Source organism: Varroa destructor, unplaced genomic scaffold (assembly GCF_002443255.2).
Source record: "Varroa destructor unplaced genomic scaffold, Vdes_3.0 BEIS01000005.1, whole genome shotgun sequence".
Classification (NCBI taxonomy): Eukaryota; Metazoa; Arthropoda; class Arachnida; order Mesostigmata; family Varroidae; genus Varroa; species Varroa destructor.
Genome location: NW_019211458.1, coordinates 15858614 through 15883219, shown reverse-complemented (window position 1 = coordinate 15883219; position 24606 = coordinate 15858614). Strand labels below are relative to the sequence as shown.

Here is a 24606-nt window from a genome sequence, read left to right as displayed (position 1 = left end):
GTTTATTTGCTGTGCCGTTTCACCGCGTTGCTTCCATTGTGAGGCTTGGGTCTGTCGGGTTGCTATATCAACCCGAAGGTCATGAAAATAGCTCGAAGTAGAGTGTACCCTCACTCCTCAAAGAGCGCCTAAAAAAACCGTTTTTTCGTATATTTAAATTTACTAGTAGTACTGAAATTGGGGGCATTTCTTGCCCAGTGGAGTGAGTCCAGCAAACGGCGATGTTAGTGTTTTGAGCCTAAAAAATCAACATCATGTAGATACAATGCGGATGCCAGCTAAAGACGATCGGGACAACTGGTTCGACCTGTTTTATTAGATATACGTATATCCTAATGAGGATCTTCTCATGCGCCTTATTCTCACGAGCTGGCAGCCATGGTAGAGGAGAAGATAGCACCGCAAAGAAGGCTTGGTCTATCGAAGACCGACTGCCTCTTTTCCCCGCAAGAACTCTCACTAAGGGTCTATAATAGAAAAAAACGTCCAAGTCAAGCGGTCCGATTTATGTAGCTATATGGACGAACGAACATCTGTCACAGCTCTAGCAAACAATAGTATAGTATATCCATTTAATTATTATGATTTCTTCCAGATAACTCTTCTGTGTAGTTGTTCGCATATAAACAGACCACTAGAAGTTGAACCCTGGCCCACTCGAGCTTTGTCGTGTCCGTCAACAATGTCATTGTTCGATAAACCCAAAGCAAACGGGTATTTCCTATCTGCTATTACAGCCTTAGCCAAGACGACGAACTCGTCTAATGACTATGTGTTTCAGTGCTGAACTGAGTGTCGCACCGCAATATCCTTCAGTATCCCGGAGCGCACCAACGGCGAAACGCTTTCTGGCACACCGCATTTTGTATCTACCTATCCAACGAGAACGGTCGCATAGAAATCATTCAGGGAAAACTCTCTACCTGTCTTTCCACGTCTCTCGCAATCTACCGATGCTAACGAAAAGACTAGACTCTTTCTGTGTTTTTCTTCCTGTGTTCCGTCCATACTAGTACAGTAATTGTTCCCTTTAAAGACATAGGCTCCCTGTCTCCGTTCGGTTTTGAAGCAGCTATAGCTCTGGTTCTTTATTGAGATCTTTCCCTGTTTCTGGTACTAGTCATTAGGTATGTGTATGTGGGCCTGAGTGTCTTATCGTTCTGTCTTTCTTCTATCCTGCACAATCCGAAGGTATGGGTGGCGATCATTTGCCACTGGCGTTTATAAATGATGGCAACACCTGTAGCCTTCATGTATAATCGCTAGATAAACATCTTACTCGCGGCCTGCCAAGCAGAAACCGGTAATATCAGCAAAACGCCTTCAAGCGTGCATGCCTAGTGGGTAGTAAGCAAAGCTCTCAGGCTAGCCGATCTTCGTCGGCTTGTTCGCCTCCCTGGCTGGGCCGATCTTACAGCTACTGACGGCAACTGTTGCAGCTCGTCGCGATATGTTTTGTACGACGTCTGGCCTTTGTATAGGGTAGGGTCTCACGTTTCTATACTGTTATTATTTTCTGTGCGAGCACCCTTGCGCCCACAAGTGTGCAGTTCCAAGACGTCATCCGCGTGGTCTGTGGTAGCAGAAGGCAGAGAAGTCTTGCGGAGACATCACACTGGGTAAGTTGCTGTTGTGAGTAAAATATGTACAAAACATCTGTTACTTACACTTGGCATTCGAGTGTTCGTTGGCCTTTCATACTTTTGTAAGACTTAAGATGACCATCGTCGCTCTCAACAAGAAATTAAAACGCAGTAGCAATTTTCTAGAGTACGTTCATTGAGTTCTCCGGGTATATCTCTACGAGTGCACGCTCTTCATACCTCCTTCAGGGTGGAAAAAGAAGATCATATTCCTTTGAAGGACTTGAATGATAGCCACAGCGGTGGCCTTTGAGCTGACTCGCGTTGCGTGTGCCGGTTGTATGGAGTGAAGTTCACTAACATAAGAAAAGAACAGCTTTTCTTTTTTACATTACTTCTACATTGCACTATCATATTTATAATGTATCAATTACGTTACGATCGTGACTCCTCTGACGCTTCGTACCCATACAGATATCGCCCGTTTGGAAACTAACGTCAGCAGATGTAGTATTGCCTATCATTCGCGATGCGTTTTACCTAAGCCGTATTTACATGTGCGCTAGCAATGTGTTACTCAGAGTTGTCATTTGCGTTATCATTATTATTTAAGTTATCCACTTGTAACTTTAAAATTGAACAACTTTTGAATTAGAACGCTTATTCCCCTAATATGCCTTAGAAGTACTCTGTTCTACTGTCTACACATTTGTCACAGTTTCTAGATACCTATGCAATTTTTTCTATCTACGGCTTTTCGAAATAAATCCGCAGTGGGATATGTTTCTCTACAAGTTACTTTTTTTAAGGCATGTAAAGCCTCCTAATCCCAGGGACCGAGATCGGGACGATAAGCGGGTTGAGTCCTACCTATATCGAATACTTCTCTATTTCATGGAGAAGGTAATTGACACATGCAGTAAAAAATCAGGTAATTCCACTGCGTGCTTGCGATTGCCGTGCCAACAGTCTCTAAATTTCTTAGTTAGCTCGAAATCGTGGGCTAAGTTTATGCTTCTATTTTAGTGAGTACCTCATAATAGAAGATGTTTTGATTATTCATTGTCTACTTGGAATTTCCGCCGAACTCTAAGGGCAAGACGACCGTCTCACCTGGGCCTTCTCAGTCTGGCCATGGCTCATTTTTTGCAAGCGTATGTTTTTTTTTATTGATTAAAACTTCGCAAATTCTACGTAAAACACATCACTCGCATTTCCAACTGGTTCAAAAATTAATTGTGAATTAATTTTTCACTTAATTACCGCCGTTTTAGAATTCCGCTTGAAATTTTGTAACAAGTTGCATGTGAAATGACAGTCTTGGTCAATAGAGCATTTAGACTTCCTTGAAAAGCCTTCCCAATTACAGCAGTGTGCTTTGGTCCTTTGGGCTTTGACATATGGTTACCTTCTCATAGGTATCCAACTCTCCAATCTCCGTTCCTGAAACGCTTGTATTATTTATATATTGTGCTTAGGGTTTCCTTGGCTGATGTCGTTACCAATCTTTGACGAAGGTTTACAACGTAGCCTCCGAAAGGCAAAAACTTGACCGTTGAGCATTAATTTCTGAATTAAAAAAACAAGAAAAAATTTCTCTTTTGAACTCTTTTGTTTGCCTATGGTAAAGTGAATCGATTTCCAGTCACAGGTTCCTAGAAATCTGGGCTACCAGTCGAATGTCATCTGCTAGTGGAGCGTAGTTCAAAGATTACTCAATTTTGAAATCTGCTGGATTCGGTTGTTACATCTCAGCAACGTATATACAGACTTGGTACCGTGTATTGTTCGCCACCTTTTGTAGTGACTGCGTCAATTATTTACTATTCAAAGTTTATTTATCGACGTCCACACAGATGTTGACCGACCGCTATCGTTGTTACGGCTGCTGTTGGCCCGCTGCGACGAGCTGGACTGAACACTGGCTGGCCGGCTGGCTATCCCGCAGGCCCCTTCGAATCAAGCAGTTAATTAATAGACGTTTAATATGCTTCCTCATGAGGTTACCACCATTTCACTTCTATTACCTTGTCTTACCGCTGCTTCTTTTACCTCAGTCTTGTAGCCGCACGCGTTCTTCACTTCATGAGTCACTCTCCGCTATTCTACAAGTGGGCAACCGCAGTACAAGCAAGTGTCTATTGCTGTACTGTACAAACGATGCATGTCGAAGGGTCTATATCTTTCGAGGTCGAGAAGGCCAACATAGAGTAATCGAGGTACGCAGCAATCGTTCTAGCGCATAGGTATTTTGTGTTTAGCTGTTAAGCTTACTACTCTATACATAACCGGTATTTACCCTTTGTACCGTTTTAGCCAAGTGAAACCGGTCCGTCCGTCCGTCCGTGTGTGTGTGTATAGCGGAAAAAGCTCCTATTAGTAGTGTATCAGTATATGGGCGCAAACTGAATAGATGCTCACTAGAGAAAGAGTTTCATACTCGAATCGATGAGCAGACAGAGCGCAGCTCGCAGAATACGAGATGATACAATAGTACGGGTGAAACGGGTTTAAGAGACTCGAACGACTTCTTTCTATCGCCCGGTGCGTCCCGATGGCGAACGCTTTTTCAGAACGATGGCTTCTCTGTTCACCGAAATATATCTTCAATAGGTTCTTTGGTGGCCAAGACGTATAGAAAAGCAAATTGCCGCGCATCAACCACATACAGAAGTTGTTTAAATGACACAGAGACAAAGTTTACATGGCAGTGCCGGCGCTCGAAAGAAGACGAAACATAGTGAAAAGCTCGAGTCCTTGGCTGGCAATATGATGAGCAAACAAGATATCACTCACGATCGTAACGAATAGCAGTAGACGACGGTGATTCGCCGAAATTCATAGGTGAACTAGCTTGAAATGCTCTAAAATGACGTTCTATTAATACTATTTTAATTAGAGATAGATAGCATGGTTTAGATAAGTAGTTGCTCGATCGCTAGATGAAGCTAGAATCTGGATGCGTCAGAAGCACTTGCAAAGGGCATAATCATGAGCTTGTTTAATTCACCCTCGAATCACACCGAGCAACTGTGCTGGTTCACAGAAATAAATCTAGTGTTTAAAAAAATCAAGTTCGTCTTCTATGGAGCTGAATGTCAGTACTTATGTTTGCATCTACGGGTTCCAAATGTTCAAACAAGCGGATTTCTCGCTCAGTACGTCCGTTTCACTAGGCCTTGTATAGCTGAAAATAGCCGAACGGATATCCGTGTCAAGACGACGATGATTTCTCCGGTCACGTGCCATTTGTCAACAACAGGCATCATAACCGACCTTAATTACGACATGGTCCCTGTGGGGAGATCAACAAAGAGCGAGCAGTAAAGAAAAAAACTTACATCACCATTTTCCTACTCTTTCGTTCAACAGCACGACGCTGCTCTCGTTTTTCTGCGGAAAAGTTTTCCACTCGCTCCATGTTTCCTGCAGCTTTTCCTCATCCAAGACACTGTTTTTTTTTTCTCTACAGCCAACAGCGTCTCTGTGTGCAGGTATCACTGTAGCACTATATCCCATAGGAGATCACTGCAGATATCATCACGAGCCGCCACAACAAAAGCATCATCGCCCGCAGCTGTTAATGAGGACACAGTGTGATCGCCACTTAAAACAGACACAATTTGCTCAGCCATCAGCGTCATTTATACCCTCCTATATATGAACGACTACATACAGGAAGGGTGCTGTGTCCCAATAGAACAGTTAAACTAATCACCCACGCGCTCATCATAGGAAGATCACAGCGACCCAGATCATTCTAGCTGATATGTACATATGTGCTGCTTAACATGTACAGCCGGGAGAGCAGTAGGATAGAAAGAAAGACATTTGCATAGATGAAAAACACGTAAGAGGCCCGTGACTATGAACGACGTTGCAATGACGACAACGACCATTGGAATCACCGTACTTGACGTCAATGAATCAGTAAATCATCAATCCGCCGCGGTCCTATATGATACGAGCGCTATTTGACCAGAGTGTCCAGGAAATGAGACAATGGCGAAGACTGTGTTGTCAAGCTCTGATTGATTGATTGATTGATTGACTAGCCTATGTTTTTATCACGTGCATGTATCGTTATCTTCACCGTAATGGTCTATGATAACAAAAATCGTTTGGGACGCTGTTTACCACAGTTCTTCCAAATAGTTTCTTTCCGACAGCAAATGTCTATCCACTGCCGCTGGTGGGCGTATTAAACTGATGTAGTTAGTGCAATAGCGTCATCACGCACCGCTTTTAGCGAGAGTGTACATATTAGCTGAACGCGTAGCAATCAGCTCTGAATATAGGCTAAACGGATGAACATTTCATCTTTCTAGTCGGCCTTTTTTTTTATGGAACATTCTCGCTTCTTGTTTCTCACAAATAAGCAGCCGTAGGCTCATCGGTGAGCAAGGTAATCGCCATCGTTGCCGCTTGTTAAGTTAGAAATCAATTAAAATAGCTTCCTTCAAGCCGCTACAGGGACGCCAACAGCTAGTGCAGGAACAAATAGTCCTGCCTTCTTCTTTTACTCCGTATCTTCCCACATGCAGTTAGATCGATAGACAGTGAATTGGCCCTGTTGCTGCTGCTGCTTTTGGCATTGTTGCGTGTCTCCAGCGGTCAGCAACGCTTCATTTATCCTACCCAATGTTTGGAATTGTTACTGTGGACCCTATTTTGTGTTGTTGCTACTGCTGTTGTCGCCTCTCTATGCTTTTTCCGCTCCCTCATTCCAATAGCGGCAATTTGTCGGTACTGCTCAAGCAGACCCATAGGGCAGCGCCATATAAAACACGGATCCTTGTCGCATAAATGTCTTCTGCTTGCGCAGCGGTCTGTGAAGCCATATGACCGCCCGTTATTATCCGAAACAAACACCGAAAGTATATGAGCATGTGGTGAAATTTTGCAGAACGGCCATTGGCTTGACACCAACTGAGTGTTGTCGTAGGCACGAGCGGTGATTACTCGTGTTCTAAACGTATCTACTCAGAGGCCGAATGACAGATCTGCGAGTGGTCGTTGGCAATAGTTTGAAATGTGACTTATCCGCTTGTAGATGCAGCTAGTTCGTCTCTATCGCTCTGATTGCCTTAACGTGTGAGGCACCTCTGACTTAATTTGATGATAATTTTGGCAAATCAAATTTCGCGCGTCGTACCTTTTTCTTTTGTTTACATCTGAATCTTCTAGCACAACCGATCTGACTTGATTTAAAGATCAGAGAGCGATAGAAATTTATTTACGTTCGGATGATTCGTATATACATTCGAGCTACCGCGGCGAACGAAGCGTGAAGAGACCTAATACCTACTCTCGTAGCTCCACCTGTCGTACGTATACCGATATAGTAACGCGCCTCATGCAGCACATTGCCCTCTGTCATAATAGTTTGCTTCTAATCCTTGTTAAACCATCGATTTCTATACAATACTCGGTAGATGTTTGTGCCACATCGAAATAGGGTCTCCATCATCCGAACATCGTGCAATACAAGCATGGCATAAATCCCGCTCGTAGCAATCCTTAATGTCTATGGAAGCACTGAATCGTTAGTGCGTTGCTGTTGGCTAGTACTAGTTCCCGCTGTCGCTAGAAATCCTACATCCGACCTGCTAGCCATCTGAACCAGGCTGCTGGATCTAAGCTTAATAACAAAAAGCAATAGAATACTGAAACGGAAAGACTGAGTGATTGAGTCTCGTCTGTCTCGTGGGTATCAATCACGGAATACGCACAACGATCCTGAATGATTATGATTTAACCGGCAGCATTAACAGCCGTAGCGGGATTAGATTAAGGGTGTGGTAAACAACGCAGCCATTCCTGCAATTGCGGTTGCGCTTAACTAGAGCTTCTATAGGACACATGTAGATTCAATCTGTGAAAGCAGTTCGCTCATCGTTGTACATAACCTAACGAGCAGTACATGTCCCATATGCGATAGATGTCACTGCTGCAGACGTATACTGTTCCCTGTTGATTTCTCTACCTACCTGAGATAGACAACACAAGCTCGGAAACAAGTAGCGCCTCACGTCACTGGCCGAACCAGATAAATGGGTCTCTCTTTCAGATGAAAATCATCGTCATGATCAATATGTATATGACTAACGAACGTAACGTTGAAGAACGAAATTTTATCCGAAGCAGAACTGAGACAGCCAAACTTCGATGGAAATGGGTTATCAGACGAAGCAATAGTTTAATAATTGCTAATATGGCGTTCGCGAATACTTCTAGTGTACAAGTACGCGTATCGTTTACCCGTTTGGTGGATTGGGACTTTTCTAGGACACGAAGGGATAGCGTACATTCAGTATGCAATTTGTATTCACATCTAATCAGCGTGTTAATCAATAATGTAGGACCTTTTTTATCGAATGGCGTTGCTGTCTCCGCGAACTTTCGTATCAATTCAGATTTTACTACTTCACTAATGCTGTTCTGATGGAATAGCGGGTTAATTAGTGTCCAGCTTTGCCCTACTTACTTTTCTAAGGCTTTTTGCCTAAGATGTTCGCTACTGAGGCAAGTGGAAGCGACAAAATAACATTACACAGATGCTGGATAGGGTTTTGATCAAACCTGCAGAGGGCACGCAGTAGGGTGCACAGGGCTCCTCACTTCTGTAATGTGTATCAAGGCCAGTAGAGGGGAACTCCGTGAGGAGCTTGAGGTCTTTATGGACCATCGGTCACGACGAGACCATGGCGACGATAACAACAGCAATAGCACTCACAACAGAAACGATAACCGACAGCGCAAGGGAAGGATAAGTCTATAAATCATGAAAGTGCTTTATTACCAGTCTGGCTCGGTCTAGTCCCATATCTGGCCAATGGTTTAGGCCACACCGCGTGGCCAATAGCTCCGGCGTGATGACATCGCCTTCAATGTAAGGAAGCGCGCAAGAGCCGAACATGCCGAAAGAGCATTCACCTTTGTTGCTCTCGAATCTTTTTCTTGTTCTTCTTCTGTCCTCTTTATTATTACCCCTATACGAGCGCAATCTGAGCTTCGTTCTTCTCGCTGTGTGTCGAAGGTTTGCGTTGTGTCCCCGGCTAAGCCGTCGCCAAAGTGGTCGGTCTCCTCGAAGCCTAAAAGGAGCAACTAGGGTAGACAGAGAGAGCGAGAGGCCTACGGAAACAGGGGGTGGACAGGGCAAAGCAAGCAGATAGCTGAAAGAAAACCTATAAGTGACAGCTATAGAAAAAGCGCAAGAAGCTTTTCTCATTCGAGAAAAAGTGTGAGAGCTGGCCGCCAGATGAGTCACTCACTCATTCACTCAGGCAGTCAGTCACCTACTGACGAATCGGTCGTCATTCGGTGGTGTCGTTGAATGAAGAATGCTAGCGCGGGCATCCTTCACAACCGGCGAGCCAGGCCGACAAAGGCTGTCTGAGACGAAAAGAGACTCCACAACGCTAACAGTCCCTAGAAACTACGGTCGACATCTTCGGTCGTTTGGTGCTTCGTGCACCATACTTCCACAGGACTAAAGCCTTCGCAATATCTAAGCATTGGTGGAGCCGATAGCTTACTCTACGATCCCCCATGAGCTTCCCCACGGACCCCTTGCCGTCATTTGCGCTCGTCAGACGACGATGCAGAATCCGGTACCGCACTCGCGTCCACTTGCGTTCGCCTCGCATTTTCCCCTACTGCTGCATTGCTGGTCCTGCTGTTGGTGTCGTTTTATGTTTTGATAGAGTTTCGTCATGTAATGTCGAGCGCCGTTGATATTAGCTAACAGTAGATTCAGTATCAGTCTGCCTCGACCGCGGGAAGGATCAAACAAGGCAGGCAGACGAATAGGCCATGATGTCCTGTATAGGGAATGCGAACGAGCCAAGCCAGTGAGGGCCAGTCGGTCTTTCCCTCCCTCACCCTCAGCCTCTAGTGCCTATCGTCGTGAGTTTATAGTCTTCATCATTGGTTGGTCGGTCGGATAATCGAGGCGCCGAGGAGTCGGTTAGTCGGCCGTGCTGAGAAGAAAGACAGGCTACAATGCACGGCCCGAACGCGCGATACTAATTTTATATGTCTAAAAGCCACAGCCACCCCGGAAACCCCTCGCCGGTGATGACGGCCGGTGTGTGGTGATGTTGTTGCCGCTGCGGAGTTTCTATTGCTGTCAGTAGCTGGTACCATCGGCTGGGATCTCGTCTGGGGGCTGAAGGATTCAGAGACGGGGAGCAGAGCACGAGCAGGACGATGGAAGTTCTACTGTTATAGAACAGAGATTCTTCGCGGGAAAGGGTCTTTTAACTGCACAGACCGCATTAATAGACAAACGCAGCCGTCGCACAAACGCATAAAATCACTATTATAATCTTGATTCACTCCGGACACTCTCTTTTTCCCCTATCTCTCACACATACTCCGCCTTTTTTTCCCATCTTCCTGGCAAAGGAAGCTGAACAAATTAGTTTTTTTACTGAGTGGAACACAAGGCTGCTGAAATTCAGAGTGTCCTAGTAGCATTATATTTGGGAAATACCAAAGGTGCCGTCCACCGCTGCCTGTAATGAGGACAAAAGTAATTTTATCGTCCGAATCAGCACTTAAATATACTTCACATAGATGCATGCACATACTCCTTTTCAGCAATACGACCGATTTGATGACTGCTGCATTCAGACGAAAAGATGATGCTGCTATACATATATATATATATATATATATATATATATATATATATATATAGTCCCAAAAAGTGTGTGCATAGTTTGAGTGATTATAATTTACTTTTATATTTAAGATTTTAATTGCAAGAATAATCTATTCCTACTATCTATTTATTCTCTCTATTATTAGTCTCTAAAGTATGCCTACAATAAAAAGTCCAATAGCGTCAAGTCTAGAAAACGGGCGGGGTATTCCATGGGGCCTCTTTATCTGATCCATCTGTTTGGAAGATCCTCGTCAAGGCTATGTCCTCACGAAAAGATCATAGTTTGCAGGAGTCCGTACTTCTAGAAATAAAATTTACCATCTACAGCGAACTTCTACCGAATACGAAGTAAAACCGACGCTTACGGTAAATTCAAATAATTGACACCAGTCATTAGGCTGTCGAAAATGACTGGTTTTCTGCTTGAATTGATGCACTACAGTACAACTTATGGTAAATTTAAATAGTAACTTTACGTAAAATTAAAATATAAAGTAAGTGAAATTATATCGATCAATCGTGCTATCTAATTTAACGTAGCTTCAAACAGTCTGTGCACATTTTATCAAGCATCACTGGCAGGATTGTCGTCTTCGATCTCCATTAGTAGTAGATACGATCGTTGAGATGTAGCTGGTTCATTCATAATGTCAAAAAATGCGATGAACGTTCGGTTTACTGAGGCTGAGCTTACTTATTATCTTACAGATTTTGGTAAAACTTTTTAGTATACTTATTAAAACTTACTAATATCCTTGGTCTTTTGACTATAAACATCCTAAGCAGTTCAACCCGCTATTCTCTTACGTACATCTGGCCTGAAGCCGTACGCAATATGGCTGCTGTAGTCTTGCTACATTTCGGTAATTTTAATAGCATTTTGGAATAAACCTTCTTTGATATAAACTTAACCTTAATGTGCTTATTGTTATGTTCAATTACATCCAGCAAAGAAAAACAACAATCAGAGAGTCATGACTTATTAAACATTTATGTATATATATGGAGAGAGTATCGAAGCGTTCGCGAGGTGCCCTAACTTGAAGGTATTGTGGTTCGATAAAATGAACTGACTCTTTTTAATGAGGAATAACAGGCCAGACATGAAGGCACGCGGCGAAATCTATGCGAATAAAGCTATTTCTGTTACTTCTTAAAGGCACAGAAGCTTTGGGCTCCCTGGTAACTAGCTGCTATAAAAAAGCAGCGAAATAGGTTAGGTAGAACAATTCCCTTACAGTTTAGGGATTTAGAGACGCCATGTTGTATTCCGTTCCTATTGAGCTCAAAACTATCGACTTCACATTCACAAAACTTATAAAAAAAACTGTTTCTTAGCTACAACTAAGTGGTAGTCAACTTGTTGAACAGCAATTTTTGTACTGTTGAAGTTTACACGCATTGTTGGCGAATGCATTTCCCTCCCTGGCAACTTTATTCTTTTCTATTTTAGTCATTGCTCTAACTTGACGGTTCATTTAATAAGACTTATTATTCTATATTGACGTAGGTTGCCTCGTTATAAATATTTCGTTGTATATGTGGCGTGTAAAGGTAAGGTAACGGGCATTCTAAGTGAGACACAGTACTTTGGAGCTTGAATCGGTCTACCGTACTTATTCCACCTGGGCAAGCAATGACTGCTCCTGTACATAGTAGGTTATCACTGGGACACTCCTCGAGAGTCAGTGTCATCCCCTGGAGACAGTCTTCCTCAGTCAGATAAAGGCAAAAGCGGCTATTGCCCACCTTATTATTCACACAAAACACTAGCTTTCAATAGCCAAGATTTCACTTCATGAAGACGAAATGCAGCTTCCACTATTACCTTCTCCATAAAGTATAAGCCGGCGGGGTTGGCAGCCTGTCGAGGGGGGGAATACTCTTTAGAGCTCAGATTTCAGAGAATGACTGAGGTGCTCTTTCCTGGCGTTGCTTCAATTGCTGTCCATCATCGAAACTGCGTGCAAATGCTCCGACTTGGTCCTGTACTCTCAACTGAAGCCCACGGACTTTGAAATGTCCGTTTTTAGCGCTTCCCGCAGGCCCATTTCGAAATAGAGGCGGCACGTCATCGATGGAACAGGTTGACGATGAGTCTGCAATAGGGTAGAGTTTAGGTCCAAGGCATCTCATGGAAAAAAAAAAAGGAATTTTGAAGCAAGTCCACGCCGAACAAAGAGGTCTTAAGTAGACGTATTAACGATAATGCATGCATTAAAAATCGCAATTATCCAAATACCGACACTTTGAGAGATATATAAAAATTCATAGAAAAGTTGTATGTGTCTGTAACCATATCAGAGTCGCTCATCTCAGGATTGGCTATAACGTATAATGAAATTGCAAATTCGTACATAACAACTTAGGCCATATTTGATACCTTTTAGTTTAGAAGTAAATGAGAAAACCTGTCATGTCTTTCACTCAGAAGATGAGGATATAGAATAATATCTATTTATATGATTTCTATATAACGCTGTCCAGTACACTCAGATCTTTGTATATTGGTTCTTCCCTAGAGGAGCTCACCACACACTGTACTAACAACGGGCTTAATGCCGCCGGGTCCTATCTTTCTCGGTCTGTAATGAAGTGTATTGTCAGTAACAAAGAACAAAACAGGTATATATAGACAATGATTGAGGTTACACGATCGATGTTGAAATTCAATATTGTTTTTGGGATCAGACAAAGAAGCGTGGCGGTATTGAAGCAATTGTCTCTTCTGCCATGCCCAAAGAGCGTTTAGGAAAACTTGAAGGTAGGTACGATAAGATGCAGTTACAACAGGAAAGCAGTTGAGACAAGTAGGGAAATGGAAGGCGCTCAGCTCTCGAGAAGGAAGTGTATTCATGCTCCATAAAATAATCGCTCCTATATTTTAGAATCAGTCGCTTCTGTTCCTTATTCACTTGTCGTCTGTTTTTTCTTCTTTCCCATCTCCCACTCCCAATCGACTGGCCTTTTCTTTGCGACCTATGCAGCAGAATCCAAGCGTGCTCCTTAGGTCTTCCGAGCACTCTTGTTTTCCGCAGTCTGATCTCGTTCTCAGAAGCACACAGAAAGCAGGACCCGCTGTTATCCCTGCTCGCGCCCTCTGCCCCTTTGAGCGAGTGGAGACAAGTTCAGAGGGGAATGTCGGGGTTCAAAACAGCCGCGGCGCTGTCACTGCATCGAATTTCAGATAGCAGCTATAATCGGCTGCGTCCTGCTTTTGGCGGGCTTTGCGTCAATAATGGCAAGCCAAGAAGCACAAAGGTACAACGGGGCGACTTATGCTGGCGGCATCATGCTGAGAAGGAATCGATACTTGTACTCTCTGTTTTTTTATCGAGATTTTGAATGATTTTAGGTGGCATCGAATATATATTTGGATATCGTTTTGAAACAAAGACGCACAACGGACGTATAACGTTACCTTCATGTTATTTGGTGAAACGAGTCGATTTTGTTCGCTAGTTATGCCTTTTCGCTAAATCAGCCAAAGTTGACTTCAATTTATATGAAATCCACGCGCAGAAGCATCATTACATCGCGATTCTTAGAAATTAATTTCCGATAATGGAACTGTCTGATCGAAGTGATTGCTCTTAAAGGTTTAGCTCAAATAATTTCCTTTGATCGAAGTATGTGAGAGCAACTCTGGCCATAGGTACGAAGATGCGCCAAATGTTGTTTTTCCGATAGGCCATTTAATTGTACGTTCTAGTATATCTGTATGAGAAAAAATGCAAGCACAGCCTGATGACCAGTGTTTGTTCATAGACAGTATTAACGGTAATCCTCCTAGGTAATGAGAGTCGATTGCTAACAGTGCTTATGCAAAGCAGCCTCAAGCTTCCCTCGATTGGCTAAGTTTGAAGGGGTTCTTCAAAGGAGCATTTCCTTCATGGTGACGCAAGCGAAGAGACGGTCGCGACCGAAGTGTTGTGATGGTCCCCGTCTCGGTCATTTCGTCCTGGAGAAGCAAACACCTACGATCAGCATCCTAAGGTCTGCAACTCGTACGGCTCGAGACGTTCGTAATTTCTAGCCAATTCTGTATTCGCCGCTATATATACACCAACGGTGCCAAACCCAATATATATCATGGCGTCAATCGTCTACTAATATTTCTATACAGACTGGTAAATGCATAGGTTGTTGCTGTGGGAGAGACTATATGTGAAATCTTATAGGATGCTTATCAGTCGGCAACACGAAGGCGCATCATGTCAAGCTAGTCTTAAGCCTTTCGCAAAGCTCCTGCTACATAGAAGGGGCGGGACATAAAATTTTTCATTTATCTAGGCAAGGCAAGTCAGGAGAGAGATAAGTTGCTATGCGATGGAAAGCGCGCGTCAGGGGCAGGTCGGAGATCTAAACTTATCGTAGGAACAACTTATTCCACATATGTTCAGTGTCGGTGGCGCGGCTCAGCAGTTTGGGGCAAAGTCGACAAACGTATAATTCATAGCTTATTATGTCAAAATATTATCGCCAAACATAGGAAATGAAAGAATAAACATTAACAAACATGTGAGACTGTTGAGAATATGAAATCGAGGGAGGACATCTGTATGCCCAGCTCGCACAAGTCTCATACACCAATTAGACGTGTGTGCATGAACTCTGAGACTGAATCGGCTAGACTTATTTTAGCTAGCATAGGCTGGCTTATAGGACTATACAGGTTTTTATTGCCTGCAGAGTACTTAGACGTCGAACGAAGTAAAGGCATTAGAGTAAAACTATTCTTTGATAGGTATCTTTTCCGAGAAGAACAATTACCTGCGGGCAAGGATCTGGTTGAAGAACCTAGTCGGTATGAAGAACTGGGCGTGCCATGGTAGTGCAAGAAGCACTTTTATTAATATCTCCCTCTGATCACATGGAAGACACCGTTTTCATCGTCGTTCGAGTTAATACCTGAATTGGCGTGCACTGCCCCAAGAGCTCGAGTGGAGAGGGGTCTTCACATCCGTTCTCTTTGCGGCCGGCCGCTTCGGAGATCTTTTCCGCTATTCATATTTCTTTACTCTTATCACGAGCTTCGTTTAAATTCTTTTCTGTTCAACATCTTCCGCCTTTCCCATTGCCACAAAACGCTCACGACACCGCCATCACAGACGTTGTTGAACACGCTGCTGCAGACGCGAAAGTAAAATGAGGTAAAGTGCTGAGCCCCCACCGCACTCCATGGTAAGCTCATCGAGGCAGGGTCTTTGATGAAGAGCGGAACGGTAAACGAAAGTTAGAGCAGGTAACTCTGCTACGTCAAAAGGCCATTTTATGCAACTGAGCGTTAACTAAAGGTGGCCTTGCTAGAAATTGAAACAGTTTGAGAGTTTGGACGTGTTCGCCGACCAATGTTTCCTCTACGGCGCATGAAGTCTGTAACGAGGGTGATCGCGACGGTAATTCATTACGGAATAGAATGGGCCTTTTCTTTTTCTCTATCGATATCCACGCTAGGTAGGAGAATGTGATAAATGCTACTCACGGCTAAAAAAATATCCAAGATGTTTAAGTAATAATAATAATAAGTATCCAAGATGTTTAAAATGTAAATTAAAATTAGTTGTATCGTTTAGCAGGTTGCTACTGCTTTTTGACACTCCACAACATCGTAAAAACGGCACGATGCATTACGACCTCATAAGCAGCATTTTGAGTAATCAACGTATTGCACCGATACATCATTAAATTGCTTGTGTTCTTATTAAGGAAAAAATAATAATGGACATCGCAAATATATGTCGTATTTATACGTACTTAAAAAGGGTAAGAAAGTCATCCATTGTACTAGACTGTACAAAGCATCCAATTTGATCATTATTCAATAGCTATAACAGATATCATTTACGTCTTTCTACATGCATAGCGTAATGCGATGACCTGTACAATCTTCGAGCTTGTCGTGTGTCATTCCTTTGACAGAGGAAGTCAGGACACCATACTCCGATGGGCGATAAACGTAGGCAATTATTTTGTGATGGTGATGCTAGTGGTGGAGGCGGCTCCGCCCACTTTGACGAACTGATGAGTGCAGAAGGCGGTGGGAAGAGATGCGGCGAGAGGAACAAGGAGCGGGTCGATTCAAGCCGACAGTTTTGGAATTGCGGAACCAGCCAGCCGCCAGACTTGATGACCGTCAACCGTCTTATTCTCTCTTGTTTCTTGATCCGCTCGCTTTCCATTTGCTTGCCGCGTAGCTTGTGGAGTCGCTGTCGTGATCTTTGTGCTGCTTCCCAACAGCATCCGCTCGGCAGCTTCCGCTCTCCTAGCTCTGGAGGTCGCTCGATTCCGCCACATTATCCCCACTACTTGATCACGGCCCTAATGGACCTGCAATGCAGATTTTTCAGGTTTTATCATTGGCCCATGCCAGTAGTCGTCATCAAATTCGAAGGCAGACTCCTACGAATTCAGATGCCACAAATTCGACCCTTTTTCTCTACTTCACAGCATTTGAGGGACCGATCTCCCATTCGAGTCAAAGCTTCAGTGTTTCTCCTGCCCCTTCCCTCCCTATATCAGTTTCCATTCGTCTTTTTGAGCAACTGCCACTGCATTTGGCGATCAGGAATTGAGCTTCCGCTGGCTGGCTTGAGGATCTTCTTGCCTCGCAAGGGTTAGCGCACCTACAGGAAGGAACTGAGGTGATCTTTGTGGGAATCTTACATGGAATAAAGGCAACGGCTAATTCCTCTCTCCCTCTCGCGCGCCTTTGCTTGCTGTTTCTCTTTCGGACTCCCAATTGGCCTTTTTGTGCGTACGTCCTCGTCTGTGTCGGCCACCTTTTCCCATTTAAATGACGTCAGAGGTCCCCAATACAGCAAATTTTTGGCAGGGTAGTACCAATCGTGTTTTACTTGTTCGATAGTTTGCCAAAACCCAGTGGCGCTAGTAGTAATAGTGCTAACAGCTATTCCCTGATGTTGGAGTGTGGTAACAGTGCCGGAGACGACACAAACTTGTCTAGGGCACCACGTCCTAGCTGTTCGTTTGAGGCTTTTTTCTATGTTTTTCGTTTTCTTTTCTTCAGCCCCTTCGCCGATCCTCCCGTGATTCTTTCATTCTTCATTGTACCTAAATCTTTTTTTCTCTAGTTTTGTCCTGCTTCATCGTCTCTCCCTGCCTAGTCAACCTTTAGCCCTGCAATAACACATATGCTGCCTTGTGACCGCCCTGCATTACAGCTCCCATTCCACTGTCAACTGGCTAGTCTGATCCCAACGCCAGTGAATGTCTCTTTGCTTGGGACTTTAGCTGACCCTGTGCCAACGGGTAGACAAGCAACAACCACTTTTTCTCCGTTACTACCACTACCGCCATCCCCCACTGCTTGCGTTACTCCAGTAACCCCCATCTCCAGCTAAGCTTTTTGCATGCAAGTACTATCTCACTGCTGCTACTGCTGTGCCTGTCGCAGCTTCTGTTAGAGTGAAATTGTAATAAAGAATGTATTATCACCACTAGTCCAACGGCCTTTTTGCTTAGATCTTGCCTTCTTTGTGCCGCCGCTATGCCGACTGGAGTTCCTATTCCCGCTCCGTTCGTTCCCCTTAATTCTCTTCGAAAGCCGCCCGCTTACAGCACGTCCACTTTGCTGTCTCCCCGCGACGATCGCCACCGCCCTTGCCGTAGCTGCGCCGGCTACCTTTACCACCACCGCTACCACTATTACTATTACGACTTGGCTAGGTGAATTGCGTGTACAGGGACGCGCCACGTCGTCTATTGGACCTCATCCGTCCCACCCGCTGAACCGTTGTGGCTGGTTCAATAAAAAGGCCGGTAGCAAAGAAGGGCAGCCGATGATGAAGCGGCAGTTCAGCAACGACGAAGACGACGTTGGTAGTTCCGTGTGCTCTGATGATGGTAGTGATGGCTGGCGAGGCAAAATTTAAATAATCATCTTTTAGCCTTAATAGGAGTTGCCAGCGCTGGTCTAGAAGCGACCGCACTTAGTTGCCGGCAGCCGTACGTAGTTGGGAAGAAACGGTGGTTCTTCAACCGCCCCAATAGGGTCGGAACTGCAGCTCTGAAGGAGGTATAGGTCGTCGGACTCGACTGGGAGAAGGACGGACAGCCCGAGTAGTGGCGGCGGCGGCGGCAATCTGAGTGAATAGCAAAGTGGTTGTGAGCTAGCTAGTAGGACTATGCGAAGAGTTGCATAGAAGCCAGCCCAGTAGCCAACCGCCTTTGTTCTATTTTGCTCCAACTTCCCGCTCTTTGCCCCGTTGTCTTTTCCTTTTTGCCCCTTCTTGCAGGTCCATTTCATCTGCATCAGCGCTCAAACGCTGGCGTCAGCGCCGGACGCCTTTCACCCATTCCCAACCAGGCCGAACCAAGCCGAGCGCAGCAGGGTGGGTTCAATTTAAAGCACATTATTTGAACAAGTCCTCCCACCGACTAGGTCGGCTGGCGGCCGACGACCCCAACCCAGACAGACTAAACGATTTCTGCTAGTTCGAATCGTGGCGGTAGATAAGAGATAACAGCGATGTGCGGGGGAATGCGAGAAAACGCGCACTGGGGATCATCCAACAACCCATAGAATCGTTGATATGATTTGAATTTGCGTGGCGGCGGTGTCTGTGCGCACGGCGTTGTGATCTAAAGGACGCGCAGACCCAGTCGCCGACTTTGTGTGTCGAGCGCAAGATACCATTCAATAGCGGCTGACGAATGGGGCAGGTCGCCGTTTTGTAGCCCGGATACGACTGAATAACTCCATCGATGCTTGGACTCTGGTGGCTGCACACTCAGAATCAGTTACTACTGGATCAGTCACTACAGGATCGATGGCCGAGAAAGGTCGTGCACAACAATCACAGAGTGACATGAAATGAAGGTCTTTATTGTCGTCACCGACGTTCAACATGTTCTCTTGATGACTGCTCATGAACTTAATGGTGCGTCTTCAGTCTCATTCATTTTTATTCTTATATTTTATTATAATTTAATTCTATGCTTTAATTCATCTCATCTCTCTATTTTAAGCACCTGTATACGTGATTTTTGGTCCAGCTGCTAACATAACATGCACCCAAAGCTCGGGAATGAATTCAGTTATGAAGGCAAACCTCTTACCCAAATAAAACAGTACTCAAAATCCGAAAACTGCCATATTTTATGATTGCGAAAAAAAGGCCAAAACACTTTTTGTGATTTGCGATAAGCCAGACATTGCTAGATGACGCCCCCTTTTCTGTTGCCGATTCACGAATAAAATTGTTTATATGACGACAAAGCAAAAATGATATTGTCTTCCTAAGAAATGAATGTGGTCATTATTTGTTCGACCATTGCGGTTGAAACTGCTCCGGTCGAGAAGTGTGTAGATTCTTAAGAAGTTACCACCGACTCAGACCGTTCCCAGAGACTAGAAAGTTTGCGCAGTGTGGTCGAGTGTTGTGTTCGTGTCGAAGATCTTTTTTGGTAACAAACATCTGGTGGTAAACAGAAGGCGTGCCCCTGGTGCTTAATGAGCAAACAGTATACAGTGACTAACAGAAATCGAACGAATTAGTCACTGCAGCGGCAGTTCGATGATCCCGTTACTTACGTAAAGGTATACTGGTCAGAACGAGCCGACGGAAACGTTGTGAAGACGATTTACACGTAAGACAAAGAAGGAATCAAGGATCGCCATGTGGCAAACTTATCTAAGCTTTAAACATAATATTATATATGAAACACGTTTTAGATTGAAAATAATATTGGAAAAAATTTAGATCTTTGTCCGCGTAAGGTCAGACGCATGCTAGACACTTACTATGAATAATTAAAATGTCCATATTGATTGAAAATTAAACGCAAGTATTTACTTAATCCTAAGAAGCATATTACTATAATTCCTTATCTTTAACATGTACTTTTACTATATTCACGCCATACTTGCATCCGTATATATGACAGGTACAGACGATATAATTGACCATAGATACTTCCAGCGCTATTGCTGTTATATCAAGACAATGTGTAGGACAAATATATCGTATCTGTACCGGTACGTCGTCACAGCAAGTGCTGCCAACGAGGACAGTGCGGATCGTCTGCACCAAGATATTAATCAAATCGAGAATGGCTTGTATATGGTGGGGTATCTGATAGAAAATGCGGAGGGAATCGCGTTAGCGCCAAAACTACCATTTCTTCACTACCCGATAACTGGATGAACACCTTGGACATATAGTAGTAGGTGTTTATGGCGGACCGCAAAAGCGTCCGTCCAGGGTCACTTACGAACGTTTGCTGGGTACAGTTCAACACCAATTCATGTTCGTTGCCTGCAGCAACGTGACATGGGATGGGTTCAAGACTCGTTTCCGTGAGAAGCATTATCTCATGCGAGGCTATATTATGCGTAGGTTCCAGAAGGTGATAAAAACCCTACGTGTTCACCTAGAAGGAGCGGTTTCTGCTGGACCGTCTGTCTTCAAGGGTGCTTCCAAAGTTTGCACGTGATGATCAAATGCATCGAGGTAAAATTGTTGCTTTAATAGTAGGTCGTGCTGGGTCGCTTCCAGGTCAGGAATCTTAGTGCTGCTAATAGCAGCCGGTTGTGGCGCATCGCTCAAAACGGAACAAGGGATTCATCTCCGATGCAAAGCTTCCGATGGGCCGTACCGGGGAGTTGCGAGGCTTTAAGATCTGTAGAATGCAGCGGACAGACTCTCGTCTGAGCGGAGTCATCGAAAAACTCGATGCACAAGCAGATGTCTAGGCAAATGAGCGAGCTCCTGTTTCCATCGAAAGGAGCATAGCGCTGTTGCGGATCGCGCGATCCCAAGTCAAAGGCATGATCATGTCCTACCACTTCGGAAAGTCCTACACTTAAAAAATTGTACAGCAGTTACTGAATCGAATCAGAAAGATGGTGACTAGATGTGAAGGTTAATAAAGTTTAAATCCTAGGGGACCGAAGACGTGTATTCCGGCGCCTGTCTCTATACGGGGGTACCTATAGTTACGAAGGAGATCGCTGCTCTAAAAAAAAGCTGAAATACGTATATTTAAGCGTCAACGGTCATAGTGTCAGCAGGCGCAGAAAGAGATTCAGTTTGCGCAGGATGCAGAAGAACTAGCTCAAAACGCAGGCGGTCGTAGATGTTCAGACAGACATTTGGGTAGCTCGGTTGAGTGTTACGGCGCGTACCAACAATATTTAGTTCTAGGTATTTTGCTACTGGTGTATAAGTATAAGGTGTAAAAGAAATAAATAGCATTTGCGCCGATATTAGTGCGTCGTCACTACAATATATATATATATATATGGCCTCTCGCTGCCCTAAAGCGCCCTAAAGTGCCCGTTTCTATCACCCGATTATTCAGACCACTAATAATAGGGTCCCCGCATGATCAGCAGCTGCTGCTGGAGGTGATCGTAAGACCAGCACATTTCGAGAGAGCTGGCTCGTTAACTAGGAGCATGAGCGCAGTTCCAGAAGCTCTTTGCCTCACTAAATCCAATCTGTCCGCGGCCATGTGGGCCAGTGCCCCGTTTTGCCCTGCCCGTTTCCCATTTTGCTCCGCATGTGCAATGTCTCTATTGCCTATTGGCCCCTAACATCCCCGTCACTCCCCAAGAGCTCTTGCGCGTTTTACCGGCTTCCACCGCTCCCGGACGGTTGCCTCCCTTTCGCGCTCTGCTTGCCGCCCAACTCAGTTACCCCCCTATACGTTGTTCCTTTTTCCATCTAGTCGACCTAGCTCCCATCTAGCCAACCTCTAACTGGGCTTGCTAACAAGCCGCCTGGGTCATCGAGTCGTTAACCGACGGCCACTAAGACAGCCGCTGTCCTCAAGCAGCAGCCCCGCGGGTCGTTGCCGGCCGGCGCGCGTTCCTCCCTGCGCAGCTCCAGCGATACTTTGCTAAGTAAGCAGACATTATTACTTACTTAACGCTGCTTTCTCTACCGTTACCGGCGGCGACGGCAACGCCGGATCGGTATAAACGAGTGGATCCGTATGATAGACGCTGGTAAACTAGCTTACTTGAGAAACAGCGCCATGAGCGCTTCAAGAAAAACCCGGGCGAGAAGGAGCGGCTTACCTAGCAAGAAAGACTGCTGCGCGCTAAAAAGGCATAACGCTACTGTAAGGAAAGCAAGCGGGCTAAAGCAGGAAGGGGAGAAGTGAAGGGAACAGCGAAGTACAGGACGGCTATAGTAAGCAAACGACGGAGGCCACGACCGACGGTCAGCAGGACATCAAGTAAGTGAAGCAAGCGCGCGGAGCTAGCAGTAGCGGCGCCACAAGCAGCCATGTCGATCCCTTGACTGTGGAGTGAGGGAATGGGGAAACGGGGCTGATTTCGGGGCGGCGGATGCAGGCGAGTGTTTCGCGAGGACGCTAGTTAAATTAACTGGAACACGATCTCGCGCCGCGACGCCGAGAAGAAGTTCTGCGCTTCGAGAGAGAGAGAGAGAGAGAGAGAGAGAGAGAAAATCGGTGCTTTCCCTGTTAGCTTTTTCCGATAAAGGCTGCCACATTGGCTTCCCTCGGTTCTTAGGAGAAATCGCGTTCACTTGTCCCAGCCTCAAGGCGTACATACATACCTGTATATGTGCTGTAAAGCATAGTTATATTGGTAGGACGGAGGGGTGCAGCAGATGTGTGTTTGTCCTTATGCTAGGACAATACTATTTCGTAAGTCAGTGAACATTGGCAGCTCGGAGTTGAAACAAGAAATCGGTATAAGGGGAGACAAACTGCGTAAACGTTCTAGAGCCTAAGCTGCAAAGCAACGTACGCGATCATCAACAACGCAAAAAAGGAGCGGCAGGCTGGACAACATTTTAACAGCGGAAAAATCGCTGCTGATAAAGGTGCGTATGAAAAGAAGGCAGGGGCAAGCCAGGGACATGTGGAAGTTAACTGATAGAGAACATCACAGAAGGGAGCGGACCCCACTAAGGGTCAGTCGTGGCGACAGATGGCGGTGCGTCGCTGCGTTCAATTTAATCATTACTCGATTGAATGACTCCAGAGATATGGAAGACGACGATGACAACAACGTCTGATTCTTGAAACAGACATGTGAGTGTGTAATGGCCGCGTCCTGACAAGAGGGCTTACGGATTTTTCGTAAGACTGAGCGCCGTCAGTAAAACGGAAACATCTTGAATTGGTAAGGATAGGCTCATAACTGTTCTAAACGAAGCGGATTTATCAAGCCGAGAGAAGAAACGATACAAGAAAATTACTCGTTGGTAATATTAGCTCATATCCAGTGGTATGAATACGCTTGGAAAGACGTTTTGAGTTGGTCCCTGTATTATAACTATTTTTAAGAGCAAGCCTCTCTGTCAATGGTCTGCCCTCACTGGCCCGTTGGCAATTGACCAGAGTGAAAATTTTTACTTGAAAAATCAATCGGCATGCAACACAGTCGCGAGTATACGTGACTTCGTATGACGCAACGTATAGAGCAATCATAACGGTAGAAGGTACGTCGACGATGGGGCATTTATTTTCTTCATAATAACTGCGTCGAAACGTCCGCCTGAAGGAATAAGGTAATGTACCAAGCTGTACAATGGTTAGCAACGTCAAGCTTTGTCACAACAAACGATTCGCAGTACCTGTACCATTTCCCTACTAGTTTTAGAATGAACCCGATCTACGCTAGTCTTTAATCCATACGAGTGCATTCTGAACGGACTTCAAAAGTTCTCCCGCACCTATTCCAAACGCATAGATTGAACTCCTCATTGGGTTTTTGACAGCGTCAAGCAGCTTGTCGTTAGCGCGCTCCCCAATCTATGTCCGGCTGTCGTTTGGACCAGCATATGCACTATTGCACTAACGAGTTCGCCGTAAGAAAGTATATATTCGCCAACAGCATAACTCGTAACGGTCTAATTGATTGGGCCCGAGGGTCGATTGGCCGTCGGTATCCACTGTAATACTTGGACGTTCGGTGTCAAACAGGCGAAGCGATCTCAGTTCCATCGAGTCTCAACCCGACATAAGCATATATTAGCAGGCACTTCGTGAAGCTGAAATATAGCGTAATAGTATAGCAATTTTTCACGTTTTAAAGGCTCTATTTGTTTTCGTCGCAGCTGCCTTCGTTCACATTGGGATGCCCAGCGGCATTGATACCATCGAGCAAATGGTCAGGAGAGCGCCCGTTTCCTTTCCCTCAATTAGTTCCTTCTACTGCCTTTATCCAGCTTGCTGATCTAATAGTGCATTGTTCTGTTTAGCGTTAGTGCCATCATCATCACAATCATTCACAGCCACCGAATCATCAGCATAATCATTACTGGCCCCGTCATGAGAATCATGAACAGCGGTGGCGGCGGCGGCGGCGGCGGCGGCGGCGGCGGCGGCGGCGGCGGCGGCGGCGGCGGC

At 45.0% G+C, this 24606-nt stretch overlaps 1 protein-coding gene across 1 annotated transcript in view; it reads right to left on the bottom strand.

Annotated features, from left to right (window-relative positions):
• LOC111251594 (uncharacterized) overlaps nucleotides 1–24606 on the bottom strand; it is a 137617-nt gene that overhangs the window by 54102 nt on the left and 58909 nt on the right. The gene's annotated exons all lie outside the window — the stretch shown is intronic.